General features: G+C 34.9%; 1 pseudogene; it reads right to left on the bottom strand.

Moving 5' to 3' along the window:
* Positions 1 to 936: 936 nt before the first annotated feature.
* On the bottom strand, positions 937 to 17160 carry LOC133096625 (akirin-1-like; annotated as a pseudogene).
* Between the last annotated feature and the right edge of the window lie 904 nt (positions 17161 to 18064).

Genomic DNA, 18064 nt, shown 5'->3' with positions numbered 1-18064 from the left:
GGGCAGGGGGTTGCCCAAACAAAGCTCAAGCGATTGAACATGGACATCTCTTAAAAGAATCTGGGGGAACCTGACCAAAGGATCCAAATTCTATTTTTAATAACTGATACAAAGGTGAAGTGGTGCCTCCCAAGTAGCAGTGCCTCTGGGGCATGGCCCAGCCCCATGCTCACCTTTGTCAAGCTCCCAAGCAAACCCTGATTCTCCTGCTCCAGAGGAGACTCCTTTCCTTCTTAGAGGTTCAGTGTCCAGGGAGCTCCTTGTGTGAATGAGGTGAGCACAGACTCCACGTGGGTATTTTAAGGCTTGGAATCAAAGTAATGTTCTAACACAGCTAGGCAGAGTCATGTGTCAAATGGCCTGTCTAGGGTTTATTCTAATTCCTCACCACGCATTTGTAGACCTAGGACCACAGACCTTTGCTATGTCATCATAATCACATCTAATGTCCATCCTAACTTATGACTCATATTCTGTGCCTGGAAACAGTCCCTGTATTTAACAATAATACCTACACATAAAACAATCCACTGTTACAACTTACATGGTCACAAAACGTTAATGATCTTCTGTAGACCAAGGAAATGTTTTTAACCATAATTGTCGTGCATCAAATTCACAGCCAGAATCCCCAAAATCAAAAAAATTTGCACAATACAAGTAATAACTTAAAATACACATACACACACATACACACACTCTCACACACACTTCTTACAGAACTGTACTTGGGGAAACTCCATTTGTTGAGTGCCACTGAGGGCATATTTTGCTAAACTGCTGCTCCAGGTATTTTTGTTTGGAAAATCTATCACAGTAGGGCACAGCTGTTTATTGGATGAGCAGAAAAGAAAGATATGCTTGTGGCAACTGGAAAGTTTTAAGGTCTTTCAAGTTGTATAAAATGGACCTCCAATAACATTTAAGTGTTCTCAGGATGCAAAGTTGGAGCTGAAATGTGATATCAAGCCAGTTGCAAAAAGTGCACAGCAGCCATCTCTTGAGGTCAAACCTGGTACCCAGATATGCAAGAAAGCTTCAGGACACGTAGCTTGTTGGCCTTGTCCCATATCGTCGCATAATCTGATCATGTGTGAATTTCACAAAAGATTCATATTGTTCTGCTGGTTTGGTATTGAGGATTTTCTCATACTCCTCCCGAATTTTATCTTCATAGTCTTTTAAGAGACCGCTCACATATTATTCCAACCTGTCGGAGGGTAAAGGTGGGCTGGTCCTTCTTCATCCAAGAGGAACCTGGAGAACTAGGTGCTGTGAGCGCTGAGTGAGGCTGACTTTCCGAAGTACAAGCGTCACTCTGATTAAGAACAACTTCTAAACGTCTCCACCTCTGATAACGACTATATTCTTGTTTTATGTTCTGACAAATTTGCCCCGCAGTTGGAAGGCGCCGCTCGCTGCCGGGCGGGGCGGGCTGCGCCTGAAGCAGCAGCGGCGGCGGCGGCTCGGCGTCCGGGGGCCTGAGGTCCGGAGTGCGGCCGGCGGAGGGGCGCAGCGCCGCCGCTTCAGGGAGCCGGGATTCAGCAGCGCCGTCTCGAACTCCATGGGCCGCTTCCACGTCGCCCCGCACGCCGTGCCGCCGAAGGGCCAGGCACCGGGAGCCGACGCCGCTGTAACTGCGGCCCAACCTCCCGCTCCTCAGCGGAGATCGCAAGCCAGGCCGGCTCCAATGGCGGCTCCAGCACCGGCAGCCAAGTATAGAATTTCTTTTTCTGCCAGTATGGTGGGTGACTAGATATTCTGAAAAACACTGTCATCATAAAACATTTAGGTGCAGAAAAATTAATGCAAATAGGCTATAAAATTGATAGCTGAGATTAAAAAGTTGAGAAACAACCAAAATAGTAAGGACACATAGAATCTGTGGCTGCTTTGGGACATTTACTTTTGCTAAGAACTAGACTTGATTTTTATAGACTCTTTGGTGAAATTAATACAATGGCTGGGGCTCTTACAAAGTGATGAGTGGAATCGAGACCCACATATAAAGCAAGAACTCTCAAATGGCTGTAATGCCAATGAAAGGGTGATAGAAAATCTAACCTGCCAGCAAAGGAAAATGACAAGATAACTTGTCTATTTTAGGCAGATTCAGAATGGGAAAATAAAAAACTCTGAGAATTTGTAACCATAGGACTTCCTCACATTAATTGTAAATTAAATTTACTCTAATTTCAAGGTCTAGAGAATCCTAAGCTGAAAAACTGAAGTGGCCCTGAGTTTATAAAACTGGAAGACATGCGACAGAAACAAATGCAAATGATCTCCCTTTAAAAAGCCTAATATGAGCACATAATAAAGTTAACCAAATGTACAAGGAATAAAGCCCCTATGAGTAAGAGTGAACAAAATTAACAAAACAGCATACGTATATTTCTAAGAACTCTTGATATTGGAATTACTTAATACAAAATATAAAATAATTGTTTTAAAATTGCGTCAAGAAATAAAATATAGATTTAAAAACCATAAACCATAAACATAAAAAGGAATAAGAAACCATCAAAAATTATCAGCCCAATCATAAAAGAATAACAAGAACAACAAGAATAACAAGAAAAAGCAACAAAAGATTTGGAAATGAAAGAGATTATCATCAAATTTTAGAATGCATTAATGGGCTAAATAGAAGATTGCATTAAAAAGAGAATTTGTGGAGTTCTCTTACCATTTGTCAGAGTAAACCTCTACCATTCTAATTGTTCCAAAATGACATGAATCAACTCTGGACTAATACAAAAAACCAACCACTCTGAGGGCTCCAGAGAGTGAACAAAAAAAGGCAGATTTTGGAGGGAAGTTGATACTTGAAGAAAAGTCCTGACATAGGTTAGTCCATTTTTGTGGATTTGGCCTGAGGGTGGGCCATGTTCACAGCACAGAGAAAGACAGCTGAACTTGTAATAAATAGCACATTGCCTGTGCTGGAGAATGAGAAGAGTGTCCTGGAAAGGAGAGAGTATAGAAGGAGAACCCTGTGTTCTGTGTACAATCACTACCTAAGTCTCTACCTGGTCTAAAAATAGCACATGCAGGCATCCTGGCTAAAAGGTAAAAAAAAAAAATTATACTTAAAATTGAGTTGCTACCTATTTCAAGTGAGACAGAGATTGCAATTGGAGCCTAATCAAGGTAATTGCTTGCTAAAAAATAGATCAAAGCTTGTCAGAAGAATATAACAAAATCAAGATTCTCCACCACACAATTTTCACAATGTCCAAGATAAATTCCAAATTAATTAACATAAGAAGAACCAGGAAAATGGTATTATTCTCAAAGGAGAAGAAAATCAACTGCGATATCCCAAATGGTGGAATTATCATAAAAGAATATAAATTAACTGTGCTTAATATGGCATGTGCTTGTGATAAATTAAAGGATAGGAAATCTCAGCTGAAAAGTAGAAATTATAAAGAAGAAACAAATGGACATTTTAGAATTTAAAAATACAATAATATTTAAAATTTTCAAAATTCCCTGGATGAACTTAACGGAAGAATAGAGGTAACAAAGAAAAGTGTCAGTGAACCTGAAGATAGATGAATAGAAATTATCTAATTTGAAAAGGAGTGAGAACAATACTTTTTAAAAGAGTTTCTGACTTTTTCCCAGGATGTAGAAAGCTGGAAAGAGCATTATCACTCCAGATAATCTACAAAGTCATTTCTTTAGAACCCATCAGAAAACTGAGGTCTTAGGCAGGCAACTACCCTGATGTATAAGAAAATACAGTTTCTTATAAGAGAAGATGTTATTTGAATCTTGACTTACCTACAGTAGCGCATGAAAGGAAGATGGGGCCACCATTTTGGAGAGTGAGAAGAATGAAGGTAAAAATTAATCCTAAAGGAAGCTGAAGGAAAGAAATAACAAAATAAAAATTAATGAAATTGAAGACAGAAAAAAAAAGATATTTAAAAAAAACAAAAGCTGGTTCTTTGAAAATATTAAAAATTAATAAAATTCTAGAAAGAATAACCATGAAAAAAAGAGAAGGCACAAATTATTAAATGAGAAATGAAAAAAGGATATTATTATAGATCCTACAGATGTTAAAAAGATAAGAGAATATTACAGCCAACTTTATGCTCATAAATTTAACAATTTAGTTGAAATGGACAAATTCCTTAGAAGACACAAACTAACCAACCTTACTCAAGATTAAATAATGTGAATTATTCTATGTCTATTAAAGAAACCAAATTAATAAATAAAGTTTTTCAAGAAATAAATCTCCAGGACCAAATGGCTTCACTGGAAAATTCTAATTAACATTCAAAAAAGAAATATTACTATTTCTACATTAACTTTTCCAAGAAAAGGAAGAGAGAAAACATTTTGCAATTCATTTTTATCAGGCCAAAACCCAAACCAAACAAAGACATTACAAAGAAAGATTAATAGAACAATGTCCCTCACAAACTTAGATGTAAAAAATCCTTTGCACAATATTAGCAAATCAAACCCCGCAATATATAAAAGGATAATATATCATGACAAAGAGGGATATATCCTGGTAATTCAAGCCTGATATACATTTGAAAAACAAATGATGTAATTCACAATATCAACGTATTAGGGAGCAAAAAACATACCACATTTGAAAACCAAAAATTTGTATAATTTTTTTCCAGAAATATTTCCTGGGATTTATTACTGAATCCATCTACTGATTAAGCCCTGAAATGTCTCTGTGGGAAGGTTTTATTTTTGGGTTTCACTTCCTTAAAATTATTAAACTATTCTAATTTTATATTTATTCTTGTTTTAATTTTTATTGTTTCTTTCTTGGAATTTGTCAACTTTATCAACATTTTAAATTTATTGGCAAAATATGTTTATACAACCTGTATTAGTTTGCTAGGGATGCTATAACAAAGTACTGCAAACTTGGTGTCTTAGAAATTTATTGTCTCAGTTCTGGATGCTAGGAGTCTGAAATCAAGGCATTATCAGGATCGGCTTCTCCTGAAGGCTGTAAGAAAAAAATCTGTTTCATGCCTCTCTAGTAGCTTCTGGTAGCTCAGTTTTTCCTTGTAAGTGGCATTCCCTCTGTTTCTTCACATTATTTTCCCTCTGTGAATGTCTGTCTCTATGTCCAAACTTCCCCTTATATTAGGACACCAGTCATACTCTATTAGGTCTCTCCCTAATAACCTCATCTTAACTTGACTATACCTGCAAAGAGGACTTCAACATATCAAGTTTGGGGGACACAGTTCAATCCATAACAGTATTACTTTTTAATATCTGTAGAATTAATATCTGTAATTATCCTTAATAATTAGTTTTTAATATTTGTAGAATGTACAGTTATACCTTTTTTATTCCTAAAGTGGTTTTTTGTGTTTTACATTTACATTTTACATTTATATTATTTATATTGTCAGAGGTTTTTCAGTTTTATTAATCTTTTCACAGAATCATATTTTGACTTTGTTTATACCCTCTCTTGGATATTTGCTTTCTAAGTTATTCATCTCTGCTTGTGTCTTATGTATAATTTGCTTTTCTTTCTCTAACTTCTTGGTTAGATTCTTGAGATTTTTACATTTTATTCTTCATCACTAGTTCTATTTGAAGGTTATAAATTTGCCTCTGACCACAGCCTGAGCTTTATCCCTCAAAAATTTCACTAAAATTTTACTTGAAAAATTGTGGGGACTTCCCTGGCAGTCCAGTGGTTAAGACTTTGCCTTCCAATGCAGGGGTGCAGGTTTGATCCCTGGTTGGGAAGCTAAGATCCCACATGCTTCAAGGTCAAAAAATCAAAACATAAAACAGAAGCAATATTGTAACAAATTCAATAAAGACTTTAAAAATGGTCCACATCAAAAAGAAAATCTTTAAAAAAAAAAGAAAAATTGTGAAGATGGAGGCAAACTAAAAGAATAATACAAGAAGTAGAGGTATCCTTTTACAAATTGTTAACTTTTTGTCTTATTTGTCCTCTCTTTCTCATCAGTAGATAGGTCTATTATTTTCTGAACTATTTGAAAATAATTTTAAATTTTATGACAGTACCCTCTGAAAAAAATTAAAGCTTTGTTCCTCTAATAATAATATTTTCCTATTTAACTGAAACATCATCATATCCATGAAATAATTTTTCAAATTTATTTATGTAATAGTATTGTTGAATATAATATTATTTTTTTAATTCCCTAAGGGTCCAAACATATTTATTATGGTGGTTTTAATTTTTTTAATCTAATACCCTATTTTTTCACACACCTGCATACATTGGAAAATGGTAAAATGTGATTTAAATTATTTCCTAATTCTTTCTTGTCATGTTTTCTTTGACCCAGTTGATTACTTAGAAGTGCATTTCTTAATATCCAAACTTATTAGAAATTAAAAGTTATCTAACTTTGCACTTGGCCAGAGAACATATTCCAGATGATTTCAGTACTTTAGTTTTTATTGATACTTGGTTTTGGTGAGGCATGTGCTCAGATCTGATCAGTATTTAATGATCACTTGAGAATTTTGTTTGGCAAGAATTTCTGTTCTGCAAAAAATTTTGTTCTGCAGTTGTTACCAGTAGTGTTCTATATTATGTTGATTAGATGAAGTTTGTTAATAGTACTTTTCAAATCTTTTATATGTTTACTACTATTTGTCTGGTTATCCTTTCAATTATTGAGAAACATGGGTTAAAAATATCTTGTGTAATTATGGAATTATTTATGCCATTTTTTTAAGTTCTATTTTGTTACTTTATATGTTTTGAGGCTTTGCTATTAGTTGCATACAAATTTATGGATATTACATATATTTGGTGAATTAAATTTTTTTTTTTTAATTTTTATTTATTTATTTATTTATTTTTGGCTGTGTTGGGTCTTCGTTCCTGTGCGAGGGCTTTCTCTAGTTGTGGCGAGCGGGGGCCACTCTTCATCACGGTGTGCAGGCCTCTCACTATCGCGGCCTCTCTTGTTGCAGAGCACAAGCTCCAGACACGCAGGCTCAGTAGTTGTGGCTCACAGGCTTAGTTGTTCCGCGGCATGTGGGATCTTCCCAGACCAGGGCTCGAACCCATGTCCCCTGCATTGGCAGGCAGATTCTCAACCACTGCGCAACCAGGGAAGCCCTAAATTTTTATATTATAAAATTTATTTTTAGGACTTTATATTATTACACTGTTACTTGAAATTATTTTTCACTGATACTAATATAGCTATTTCAGCTTTCATTTGGTTAGTTTATACCTGGTATATGTTTTTCTATCTTTTTATTCTCAAATTTTAAATCCATGCATTTTATATGTCTTGTGGAAACTATTTTTCATTAATTGTTAATAAATTTTTATTAACATGTTTGCATTTTAATTAGAATATATAGAATTTTATATTTAGTAGAATAATTGGTATTTAATATCTAAATTTGCCATTGTACAATTTTTTGAATTTTTCCCACCTGTGCTGTGTTCCTTTTTCTCACCTTTCTTAACTTATTTCGAATTGATTATTTTTATTATTCTATTTTTCTTCTAGCAGCCAAGTAATTGTATGTGGTTTTACTATATGTACAAATTACAGTATGCATTCTTGAATTTTCATATGTGAGTTAGTACTTTTATCTCTTCCTGGGCAGCTCAAGAATTTTAAACATGTTTAATATATTTAGTCCCCTTGAACTTGCAACTTACTTCTTATAGATGATTAAAAAGTTCTCAATCTTATTAATATTTTTGGAAATGCAGATTAAAACTATAATATGATAACTCTACACACTTACAAATTTGACCAACATTTAAAAAGTCTTATAGAGGATATAGAGCTATTAGAATTTTCATATGTTGCTGAGTTGGTGTGCAAATTTGTACAATCACTTTGTAGAAGAGTCCGCTAAACAGTGAACACAAATGGTCATAGATGTAACGTTTGGAATACTTTAATACTGGTGACAACCCAAATGACTATCAACATTACATTGAATAAAAAAACTAGTGATGTATTTATATAATGACATCTTTTAAAGATGTGAAAAGTAATAATCTAGTGCTATGTGTAAAACAGGATAGATGAATCATTCAAACATGATGTTGAGCTAAAGAAGCAAACCATAAAACATTTATATAAAGTTCAAAAATAGGCAAAATATTTAGTTGACATCCCTAAAAGGAAGTTTTTTTCTCTAAGTGGGATGGAATATAAACAGTTTTGTTGAGCATCTTAAACCATGGGGAGAAAGTCAACATACCTTCTAGTGGTTCCTATTTTCAGAGAATTTGGGAAATACAGTTTGCAAATTCTCAACTCTGGAGTCACAGAGCAGAGTACATAAAGTTGCCTTTCAGTCAATAATCAGTCCACCAGAAACTTTTTTGTTTATTTTTTTCAGATGATTCTATTTCCCAGTCACATAGATACAGAGCTATCTTTAAAACTTCTCCATCTCTGATCATTTATAATAAATGAACTTTTCTTACTCCCTAAACAGATTTTAATTTTAAAATATTTAGAGGTACTGATAATGGCAAAAAAAAAAAAGAAAAAATGAAAAAGAAACACTATGCTATGTACTGGGCAAGAAGGACTGTAAAGATAAATAATATATTGGTCGAAAATGACATTTTAAATTTTAATTCATTCCATAGCTTAATCCAAATAGCACGACTCACCCCCTATAAAAAGCAGCAATGTGGTAACAAACATATATCTAAAACTTTTATGTTTTACTTATTCTTTTAAATAAAAAAAAATTGTGCTTCATAAAATGCTTTTTGAATCCATCATTCTGAGTCTAAAATATGAACACTTTTAATCAAACATACTTTGATACCAGGCAGTGTATTTTAAAATGTTTTCTTAACAGTAATATAATTTCCACACAAAATTATAAATACTTAGGGATTGTGACACTGACTTTTTTTCATTTGCATTGCTCAAGCATTATGCATGTTCTTTATAGACCCTTCTGTTCTTATCACTGAGGTTGCTTCCTTTCAGGAATATGTAATAGGAAATATCATTGTGACTTTAGTTTGCATTAGGTCCCAAAAAGTTCTACACACAAACACATTCAGTTAGTGAAGAGACTTTTTTTATAAATCAGAACTTAGAGTCAATTAGACATACTAATTTACTTGAGTTTAGTGTTACTAAATTAAACGTATTGTTCTTGGCAGTAGGGAATACACAGGGATAGGATATGAGATAAATACATAAAAATGGTGTATAAATTTCATTAGAAATGTGTTAATCAGTTGTTGTATTGGTCCGCTAAAGAGTGAGATTCTACTCATGTGTGAGAAGAGGAAAGACTGTTTAGATCCATTGGTGTGATCAGTGGTGGCTGCGAACTTGGAGCATGCCAGCTGCGCTTCACTTAGACATTGTCATAAAATATGAGCATAGGAAAAATGCTCAAAGAGTTTTAATTTTATTGAAATCACATAGCAGACAAAAGAAAAGGAAACAAACAAAAAAAAACCATAGGCTGATTTGCTACTATAGATTTTTTTCCCATTCACCAGTATGGACATTTCTTTTATTCATTAATATTTATCTTTGAGGCATATGTATAAGATATTACTTCAGCTTTTAAAATTTTAGTTAGCATGTTATGAATAAAATATTTGCCCTATCTGCAATTTTTTCCTGTACTGTATCTCTAATAGGATAACTAATTTGAATTTTTTTCTTAACTCAAGGGTCCCTTTTATAGTATGATTTAAAATCCCTTACAAGTCACTTCATAATTTCCAGCTCTTTCATGTTGTAAGTGTACTTTATCCTGCTCTTCTTTCTGCTTGCTTCTTAGACTTATGAAGAACATGAGTTAACCCATATTTTAATAATCTCCTCTCTTAAGGATTTCATGTAAAAGAGCCACTTTAACTTAGTAATCTAAAATGATACCACTAAATGGAAAAATTTAAAGACTTTATAGTGATTAATATCTAGTTATAAGCAAAAACAATGACAATTAAACTATACTGGAATATCTGATTTTTTAGAGTCTAAAAATTTCAACGATAAAAATATTAATGATGATAGAAATATATATTGCTTTTTGAATGTGAAACATTTCAGAATCTGAAATATTTTTACATTCTTTTTTTCATTTGAAGTTTATAAGTTAACAATGCTTATAGTTTTGTTGCTTCCAACTTTATATTTGTTCCTTTCCATATTTTAAAAAAGTGAGCTAAGCTCAGGTTTGTTAAATGGTCTTTCTGATGAAACAGGAAAACAGAATTTCCAGTGATTAGATTACAATATTATGCCAGAGGACAGTTGTTCTACTCTTCTTTATGAAGTAAATTAAGATCTCTGCTGGAATGACCTCAGATGTCTGTCCTTCTTGCAAAAAGGTGATGCTGAAATTCATTTGAGGCCTTTTATACTTTGTATCTATGACAATTATTAATAAACCTCAGTGTGTACTGGTTCTGAAAGAGAGAGAATATGAGAAGTGGGTGAGAACCTACAAATGTAGGGAAAACTATGCAACATCTGTGAGTGAAGACAGAGAAACGTGCTATGTAGGAGTAGCTCCAAAGTAAATTAAGATGCTGTTGGAGAAGGAAGGAAATAATGAGCTAACTTCATTTATGAACTTTATTATTTTTAGCAACTGTATAACTTTTTTAGATGCTCAATCTTTAATATTCTTCTCTAATTACTAGAATATAAACCTACAGAAAAACCTCAAACATTTGGTATAGATAGATAAGACAGAGCAGAGCTTGTTAAAAGAGAGTGGTGTGGGGTTACAGTAACTTGTCTGAAGATAGTGCTGAAATCTGACGTGGAGAATATTAGAGGTGGATAGAAAGATGGAGGAAGAGGCATAGATTTTTAGTGGAAGATAATTTTCAAGTGGATGAATTTTGAGTTCAGCTGAGAGATTAAAAGAAAAGATACTAGTTTATCTGTCACAATCAAATGTGCTTCAATAAATTCTAATTGAAAAAAACTCATTTCACCTTCCAGATTATCAGGAATAATTTCAACCAGGAATGATAGTATATAATACCCATTTTTCATGACTTCAAAGTTCTGTGCTAAATGGACAACTTGCTTACCGTGGTGATCCCTATTTGATACTCACCCAACATACCATAAACTTTTACTTATAACTTGTCTAAATACTTGGAGGTTTATAGCTTCTTTTAAATTCCCTCCTTTTGGGCCAGTGTTTGGTGAGACTGTAATCTTATTTTTTTTCCCCTAATGGGTTTTTCATGACAATTTATCTACATATTCCACATCACCTCATTTTCATGTGCTTGTCTGGAATCTGCATAGCATTGGTTACAACTGAACTATCAAAATAATTAGGATTAGACCAATTTTTAACTTTCTGCAGTGTGCCCCCCTCAATTGCCTATAGACCTTGTCAAATGTTCAAAGGCATTATCATCTATCAGTTTATAAGACAATGTTGAATCTACAGAGATTTATATCAAGTAGAATATGTGTAGTTGTATTATTTTTAATTAACTGATTGATTAATTAATTAATTTTGGCTGCATTGGGTTTTCATTGCTGCATGTGTGCTTTCTTTAGTTGTGGTGAGTGGGGGCTACTCTTCCTTGTGGTGTGCGGGCTTCTCATTGCGGTGGCTTCTCTTTGTTGCAGAGCATGGGCTCTAGGTGTGTGGGCTTCAGTAGTTGTGGCACACGGGCTCAGTAGTTGTGTCTTGTGGGCTCTAGAGCACAGGCTCAGTAGTTGTGGTGCACGGTCTTAGTTGCTCCACGGCATGTGGGATCTTCCCCGACCAGGGTTCGAACCTGTGTCCCCTACACTGGCAGGCGGATTCTTAACCACTGCGCCACCAGGGGAGTCCCTGGTAGCTGTATTCTTATTTTCACTTTTTCTTTTCCCCAAGCATTATAACACTATGCATATTTACATGCAAATTCTGAATCATTAGCAAACACTTTTGTGAACTGTATACACTAATGTCAAACCTTTTCTTAGGAGAAGAACTATGCGTTTACATAATGAAACTAATCCTGATAATATAAATTTAAAAATGAATTCTTAAGTAATATTTAAATAGATGAATCTGATCACAGCAGGTAGAAATTTCTCTATTAATTTAGACTAGTACTTTTTGATGCTTCTCAAAAAAAGTTTATCTTCTCTTTTCATTTTTTTTTATCCGTGAGTTGCCTATTAAATTCTTGAATTCTTGCCATAGAAATTTCATGGACGTCTGTAGAAACTCTATGAAGAGAGATGAATTATTTTATAATAAAAATGATGAGTTCAATGATACATTTGTTTAAGCTAACAAACATAGAGTGGCTTCTTGATATGCTGTAATATGGTGTGATGACACTTCATGTTGTATATATGTGTGTGGATGTGTGTGTTGAGAGTGGTGGGGAAAGGGTGAGAGCAACCACTTCCACAAACCATTCCTATCCAGAAATTTTCAGAAGCTTCAGTGTTTCATCAATTTACTTGAAAAACATCTGTGATATTTCTGTTTCCCAGACTTGTGGGGGTGGAGTCATCAGCGGCATCTTCTACTATGATTTCAAAATGATACAATATAGTAACCATTTCAGTGATACTGTTTTCTCTATAAATGCCATCCACATTCTTTCTCTTCCTTTTCTGAGTCTCTATTTCTGTTTTGTATTAATTTTCATTTTAAATTTTAATATAGCTCTTTTTAAAATAAGTGTTGACTAATATTTGCTTACGGTGAACGCTAGTTCAAGTAAAGTCTTTCATGCATTGTATACATGTATTAATGTATATAAACAACATAATTATGGTAATTACTAAGCTGCATTTTATCTTAGAATGTTTCTCAGTCAAGAATCCTGTCATTTAAAAAGGCTATATTCATTTATTTATTTATCTTCTAATGCCATTGTATTTAAATTTCCCATTCTAATATGCTTGCTTTAGACTGGACTCCTAAGGAGGCAGAAGAACAAGGGGTATGGAATTAAGGAACAATATGAAGTCAGGGAATTGAAAAAGTAAAAATTCTAGAGAGAGGCTGAGCAAACAAGAAAAGAAGTCAAATAAGGAAAGAAGTATTCCCTGGGGGAAATGTGGAAGATAGGACAATCATCAATTATAATTATGTTACTCTGAGAATGTGTAAAGCACATGTGCCATCTGTCACTCTGCTCAAGCCGTCACATCAGTGATCTGATAGGTACTGCTGTTTCCTCAGAGGGGTTTCTTTTAATAACTCATGCTGAAAGAATATGGCGGGATATTCCAAGGAGGAGAATGGATATTTGGGGGAAAATTGTATCAGTGGAGAATATGGTCTCCAGCATCCCAGATCCCAGCGGTATGATTCACCTCTCTGTAAGGAGCAAGTAGAATTTGGTTATGTCCCATGCTAGTTTGGTTACATCCACCTGATAATTTGAGTTCAGGCAAATAATACCATTGAAGGGATATATATATATGTATGAAATTTATGATTTTGAAATACTTTTATAAGGACATTATTACCAAAAATGACTTTGCTAAACCTGATTTTTAAATGTGACTAAGTTTTATTTGTGTTAGGAATTGTAACTGATAATAATCAATAGGTGACACACGTTGTCTGAATAATGAAACATTTTAATGAGTGAACTAGGTCCCCATGTTTTGATTAATATGCTCTTGAGAAGGTCCTTATTGTTGACAGTACAATTAAATTTTTTTTAAAAAAGCATTTAACTTAAAATGTTCATGATAGGCATGAAAGAACGCTCTTTCGTTTTTCACATCCTCGTCTTTGTATATTTTGCTTCTAGTCATCTGAAATTACTTTTTAATAGGATGCTTATATTGCTTATCTCTTACTTTCTCAGTGAAATTTTTCCCAATAGTTTTTAAAAACATCGCTCAGAGCGGGTCCTTCTGTGAAAATCAAGGGAAAAGACATACTTTAACTAGAATGACTAACCCAGAAACTGCACCTTAACTTTCTGCTAAAGACTGTTTGACCACTAAGTCCGCAATAAGCAGAAGTTTTGTGAATACCTCTGTTCTGAACATTTGTGAATGTTCAGAAGGTTTTGGCCCTTTCTTTTTTTTAAACTGCTTGGTGAGTCTGATACCTTTATGGTAAGTTTATAGGGACCATGACAATCTCCTTGTTGCATATCCCATTTTTTCCCCCATACTTTCTCATTCAACCTCTAACATACAGCATCCAAAGTAACCTTGACCATGCCTGTATGCCATTTAGTGCTCTATGTTTGCTGTTGCTTATCTGGTGTGTGTGTGCATGTTTGTGTATTTATGTGTGTGACATACATAAATTCTAAAACTCTGAATTATTTTTGTAGTAGTTAACATTTTAAGATGCTGAGTTTTCTTCTCTCCACACTCCCTATAACTCATTATTTTTCACGTACTATTCTTTTGGCAGTGATAGCATTCCATAAGCTCCATTATGAGTTTGAAGTTGATATAGTTTAAGAAAAATAATTCAATTGAAAAATTCATAATAAGGAGCCCAGTAGTGCGAGTTGAATACAAGCCTTGATTTCCAAGATCCAAATAACTCTGAAAACTAATTTTTTTTTGGCTGCAAAACCTGACCTAATTTGGCTTCAAAATTTGACTTCAAAGAATGACATTGGTTTATTTATAGTCTTTACTTATCTTTCTCAGTCTGAATATCCATACAGTTTTCTACAGCATTTTTAGTGTGTTGGATCTCGGGATGCTGTCCCAGATTCTGCTAGGGTGCTGCTTAATAGGCAGTAAATGCATTTTATTACCTTTTTAGTATGTAGAAAAAATACAGCATTTGAAAACCCATCTGACCTCAAGAAGTTCAAATAAAGAACTGTGGACTGAAAAACTCTGGTGAGAAAAATCAGCAATATATTTTTAAATTGAGTATTTAGTTGAAATGACTTTAATGCCTCAATGGAGTCAAGTCAGAACTATTACTTCAGTGCTTTTCTTTCCATCTCATTTCATAATAGGTAACATCTTAGCACAGTGTGGAGAAATCCCTTGCCTAGTGGAGAGAAAGGAGATGGGGTAGAACATTATAATAAAAATAATAATCTATAGAACAATGATCTAGAGAACAGATTATTTTCTCCTTGTTTTTCTTTCTCTTCATTTATCCCAACATTTTACATTTTACTATGGAAAAAATGCCCATGAAAACAACACTGTATCAGATTTAATGTTGTAATGTATTGCAGTTTGTATTGAAAAAATTAAAATATAATAAAACAAAAACATATTTGATATGTAGATTGATTAAATTAAATACAACAGACATTTAAAAATACTAAATGGACCTTTTCTTCAAAAAAGAGCATGTGTCTGTATGAAATTTTGCATGCATTAAAAAGAAAATCAGTCTCATTGAATCCCTCCAAGTAATCTATGAAGAACCTTGGTCCTAAAATATGCCTGAGACTGTGCAAAGGATTGATGCAGGTTCTGCACCATGGTTCTGGTCATTGAAATATTCCAAGTCTAATAGAGGATACAGACAATTAGAGGAATTACACAGTGTGATACAACAATTCTTATAATCAGCATAAGTACAAAGTGATACTGTACCACAAAGGAAGGGATAACTGACACTTTACAAGGAGGTTTGCGTGGAGATGACATTTTATTGAACAATCACAAGAGGGATATTGTAAAGAAATATGAGGGAGGAAGCCTGGAGGAGTCTGGAGAATAGCTGAACTAAAAAGCATTGTGTACTCTTTCCAAACACAATGTTCTAAATTCAATGACTGTATTTTCAGAAACAAAACAGAACAAAATTTTAGTTTCTCAGTCTGGTTTTCCAGAATCGATTCATTTGTTCAGTGAATATTTGCTGAATATCTTTCCTGTTCTCTGCTAGGTCTTAGAATGTGGAGCAAATTGACACAATGTTTGTTGCTAAGGAGCTCATTGTCCCATTAGAGAGACAGCCAAATAAACAATCAATTGCAGCATGACTTACAGGGACTGGGCACTGCGGTGACATTTTGGCTAATGAGCAATGCCAAGTCATCTCCTAAATTTCCGCTGAAATAGCCCTGAATGTAGATACACAAATCTGGGCAACAATGCTGCAAACTAAAGAGAAGAACTAAGTTGGTGTCTGGAGAGATTTATAGATACCTCTGTACTATACCTGCTCTGCCTTCTGACCCAGAACATCCCAAATTGCTGTCCCTAAATCTGGGACCCAAGGATGTTGTCAGGTAGAATTGCACTGGAACTGTCAGAGCTGAATCAGGCTCATTTCTTAAAACTATTTCTCTCACATTTTTTTTTTTTTAGACGCGCCGTGCGGCTTGCAGGATCTTAGTTCCCCAGCGAACCCGGGCAGTGAAAGTGCAGAGTACTAACCACTGGACCACCAGGGAATTGCCTACATTTTCTTATTCTATATTGGTTTTAAGACTGTAACTCCTAGGATTCAATATGTATCAGTCAGTGTTCTTAGTGGCAAGCAAGAGAAACTAATTCTCTTGTCTTAGGCAAAGAATTTCTTAGAAGCATAGTGTATAGAATTTCCTAGAAGGCTGAGAAACTTGGTGAGGAGGTAACAATGCTCCAAGCCACAGGACATTGCAGCTTGTACCCCTGAAAATAATGGAATGGGGCAGTGGACACCATCACTAGCATCACTAACACTGCAGCCAACATTGAAACTCATGTAACAGCCAGAGAGGGTTCTCCGTCTAGTTGTCTCTTTATCATGGCAACAGCAACCTTTCCAAAGTCCAGAGTAAATGCATATGATTGATGGGTTCTGAGACACAGACCTGCACCCCAGCTACAAAGGAGGCTGAGTGAGGTAGTCAGGGTCTAGTCTAGTTATAAGACCAAGAAACCATTTCGTCTTACAAATATATTGGATCTGTAATGCAGGGTTGGAAGAGCTGAGTAGCCAAACGGAAGACAGTGAGCCCATCCAGAAATTAAGCAACAGAAGGAAGCTAGTAACACTCCTGGGGCTAGAGGGAAAATGGTGTTACCAGAGCTCAGAAGAGAGGGAGATTTGATTGGAACTAAAAATAAATTAAGGAATGCCTGGAGAAAGTTGAGACCCTGAGGGATAAATTGTCCCAGGAGACTGAGCTATGGATGAGATGTGACAGAGATGCTGCCTGAGACAGAATAATAGAGACACAATTACCCTGCGTAGCTTCTGCATGCCTTCCAAGTTCCAAACATCCATCAGTGCCTTCCATTGGCCTAACTTCTCCAGAAGTTTGTTGTAGTTTCTTGTGATACAGAGCTAGCTGAGCAGAGGAAGGAAGGAAATGGATCTGAGAGAAATCAGGCAAGTCATCTGAACACTGGGAGAGCAAGTAGCTGAAACTGTCAACTTCAGTAGAAGTTCTGAACTCTTCCTCTCACCAGGATTCAAAAGGTGACGAAGTTTCCATTTTAAAGAGGGGCTTTAGGTGCCAGGCAATAAAAAAAAAAATAGTGTATATTCACTGCACTAACCACCAGGAACAGAAATAGGTGTTAATATAATGGCAGTACCTCCTAGGAGGAAAAGTCTACGCAGAGAGAACATTGTCGACAAGCAAAAAGTCAAGAGAAGTGTGTGGATTACGTGCAGCAGTGTTCTGGGATACGTAGTCCTCCATTCATACAGAGCTGAATTACAGACTGCATCTGACTTACTAGCTTGGTTTAAGAATCCCACAGTCAGAAGTTGTTTATTGAGCATTATATTTCCATTCAGGGATTCAAACTGAGAGTGGAAACTGCCAAGACGGAAGTGGACAGTGAGGGGGCCAGGGAATCCTTATCTTACTGACATCATTCTCTGCACCTCATTGCAGAATTAATAAAGCAAGAAAAACAATCACCATTCTGTAGTGCTAGGGAAAAGAAGAATTTCCCCAGAGGGTTCAAAGGAAGAACAAACCTCTGAAGATGAGTTTTTACCAAAAAAGTTCTAACCTTTGCCAAATCCAAATATCACCTTCAGTTACTGAAACTATCTATATTTGAAGTTGTTGACCATCCCTTTCTTCTTGAAACTCTACTGATACCGTGCCATTTATTCCTCATATTTTCCGATTTTTTTTTTGCTCTGATACTTAATTCTTAGTGTTCTTCAGATT

The sequence above is a fragment of the Eubalaena glacialis genome, chromosome 8, assembly GCF_028564815.1.
Source record: "Eubalaena glacialis isolate mEubGla1 chromosome 8, mEubGla1.1.hap2.+ XY, whole genome shotgun sequence".
NCBI lineage: Eukaryota > Metazoa > Chordata > Mammalia > Artiodactyla > Balaenidae > Eubalaena > Eubalaena glacialis.
The sequence above is the reverse complement of the archived record's forward strand: the minus strand, read 5'-3'. Positions and strand labels throughout refer to the sequence as shown.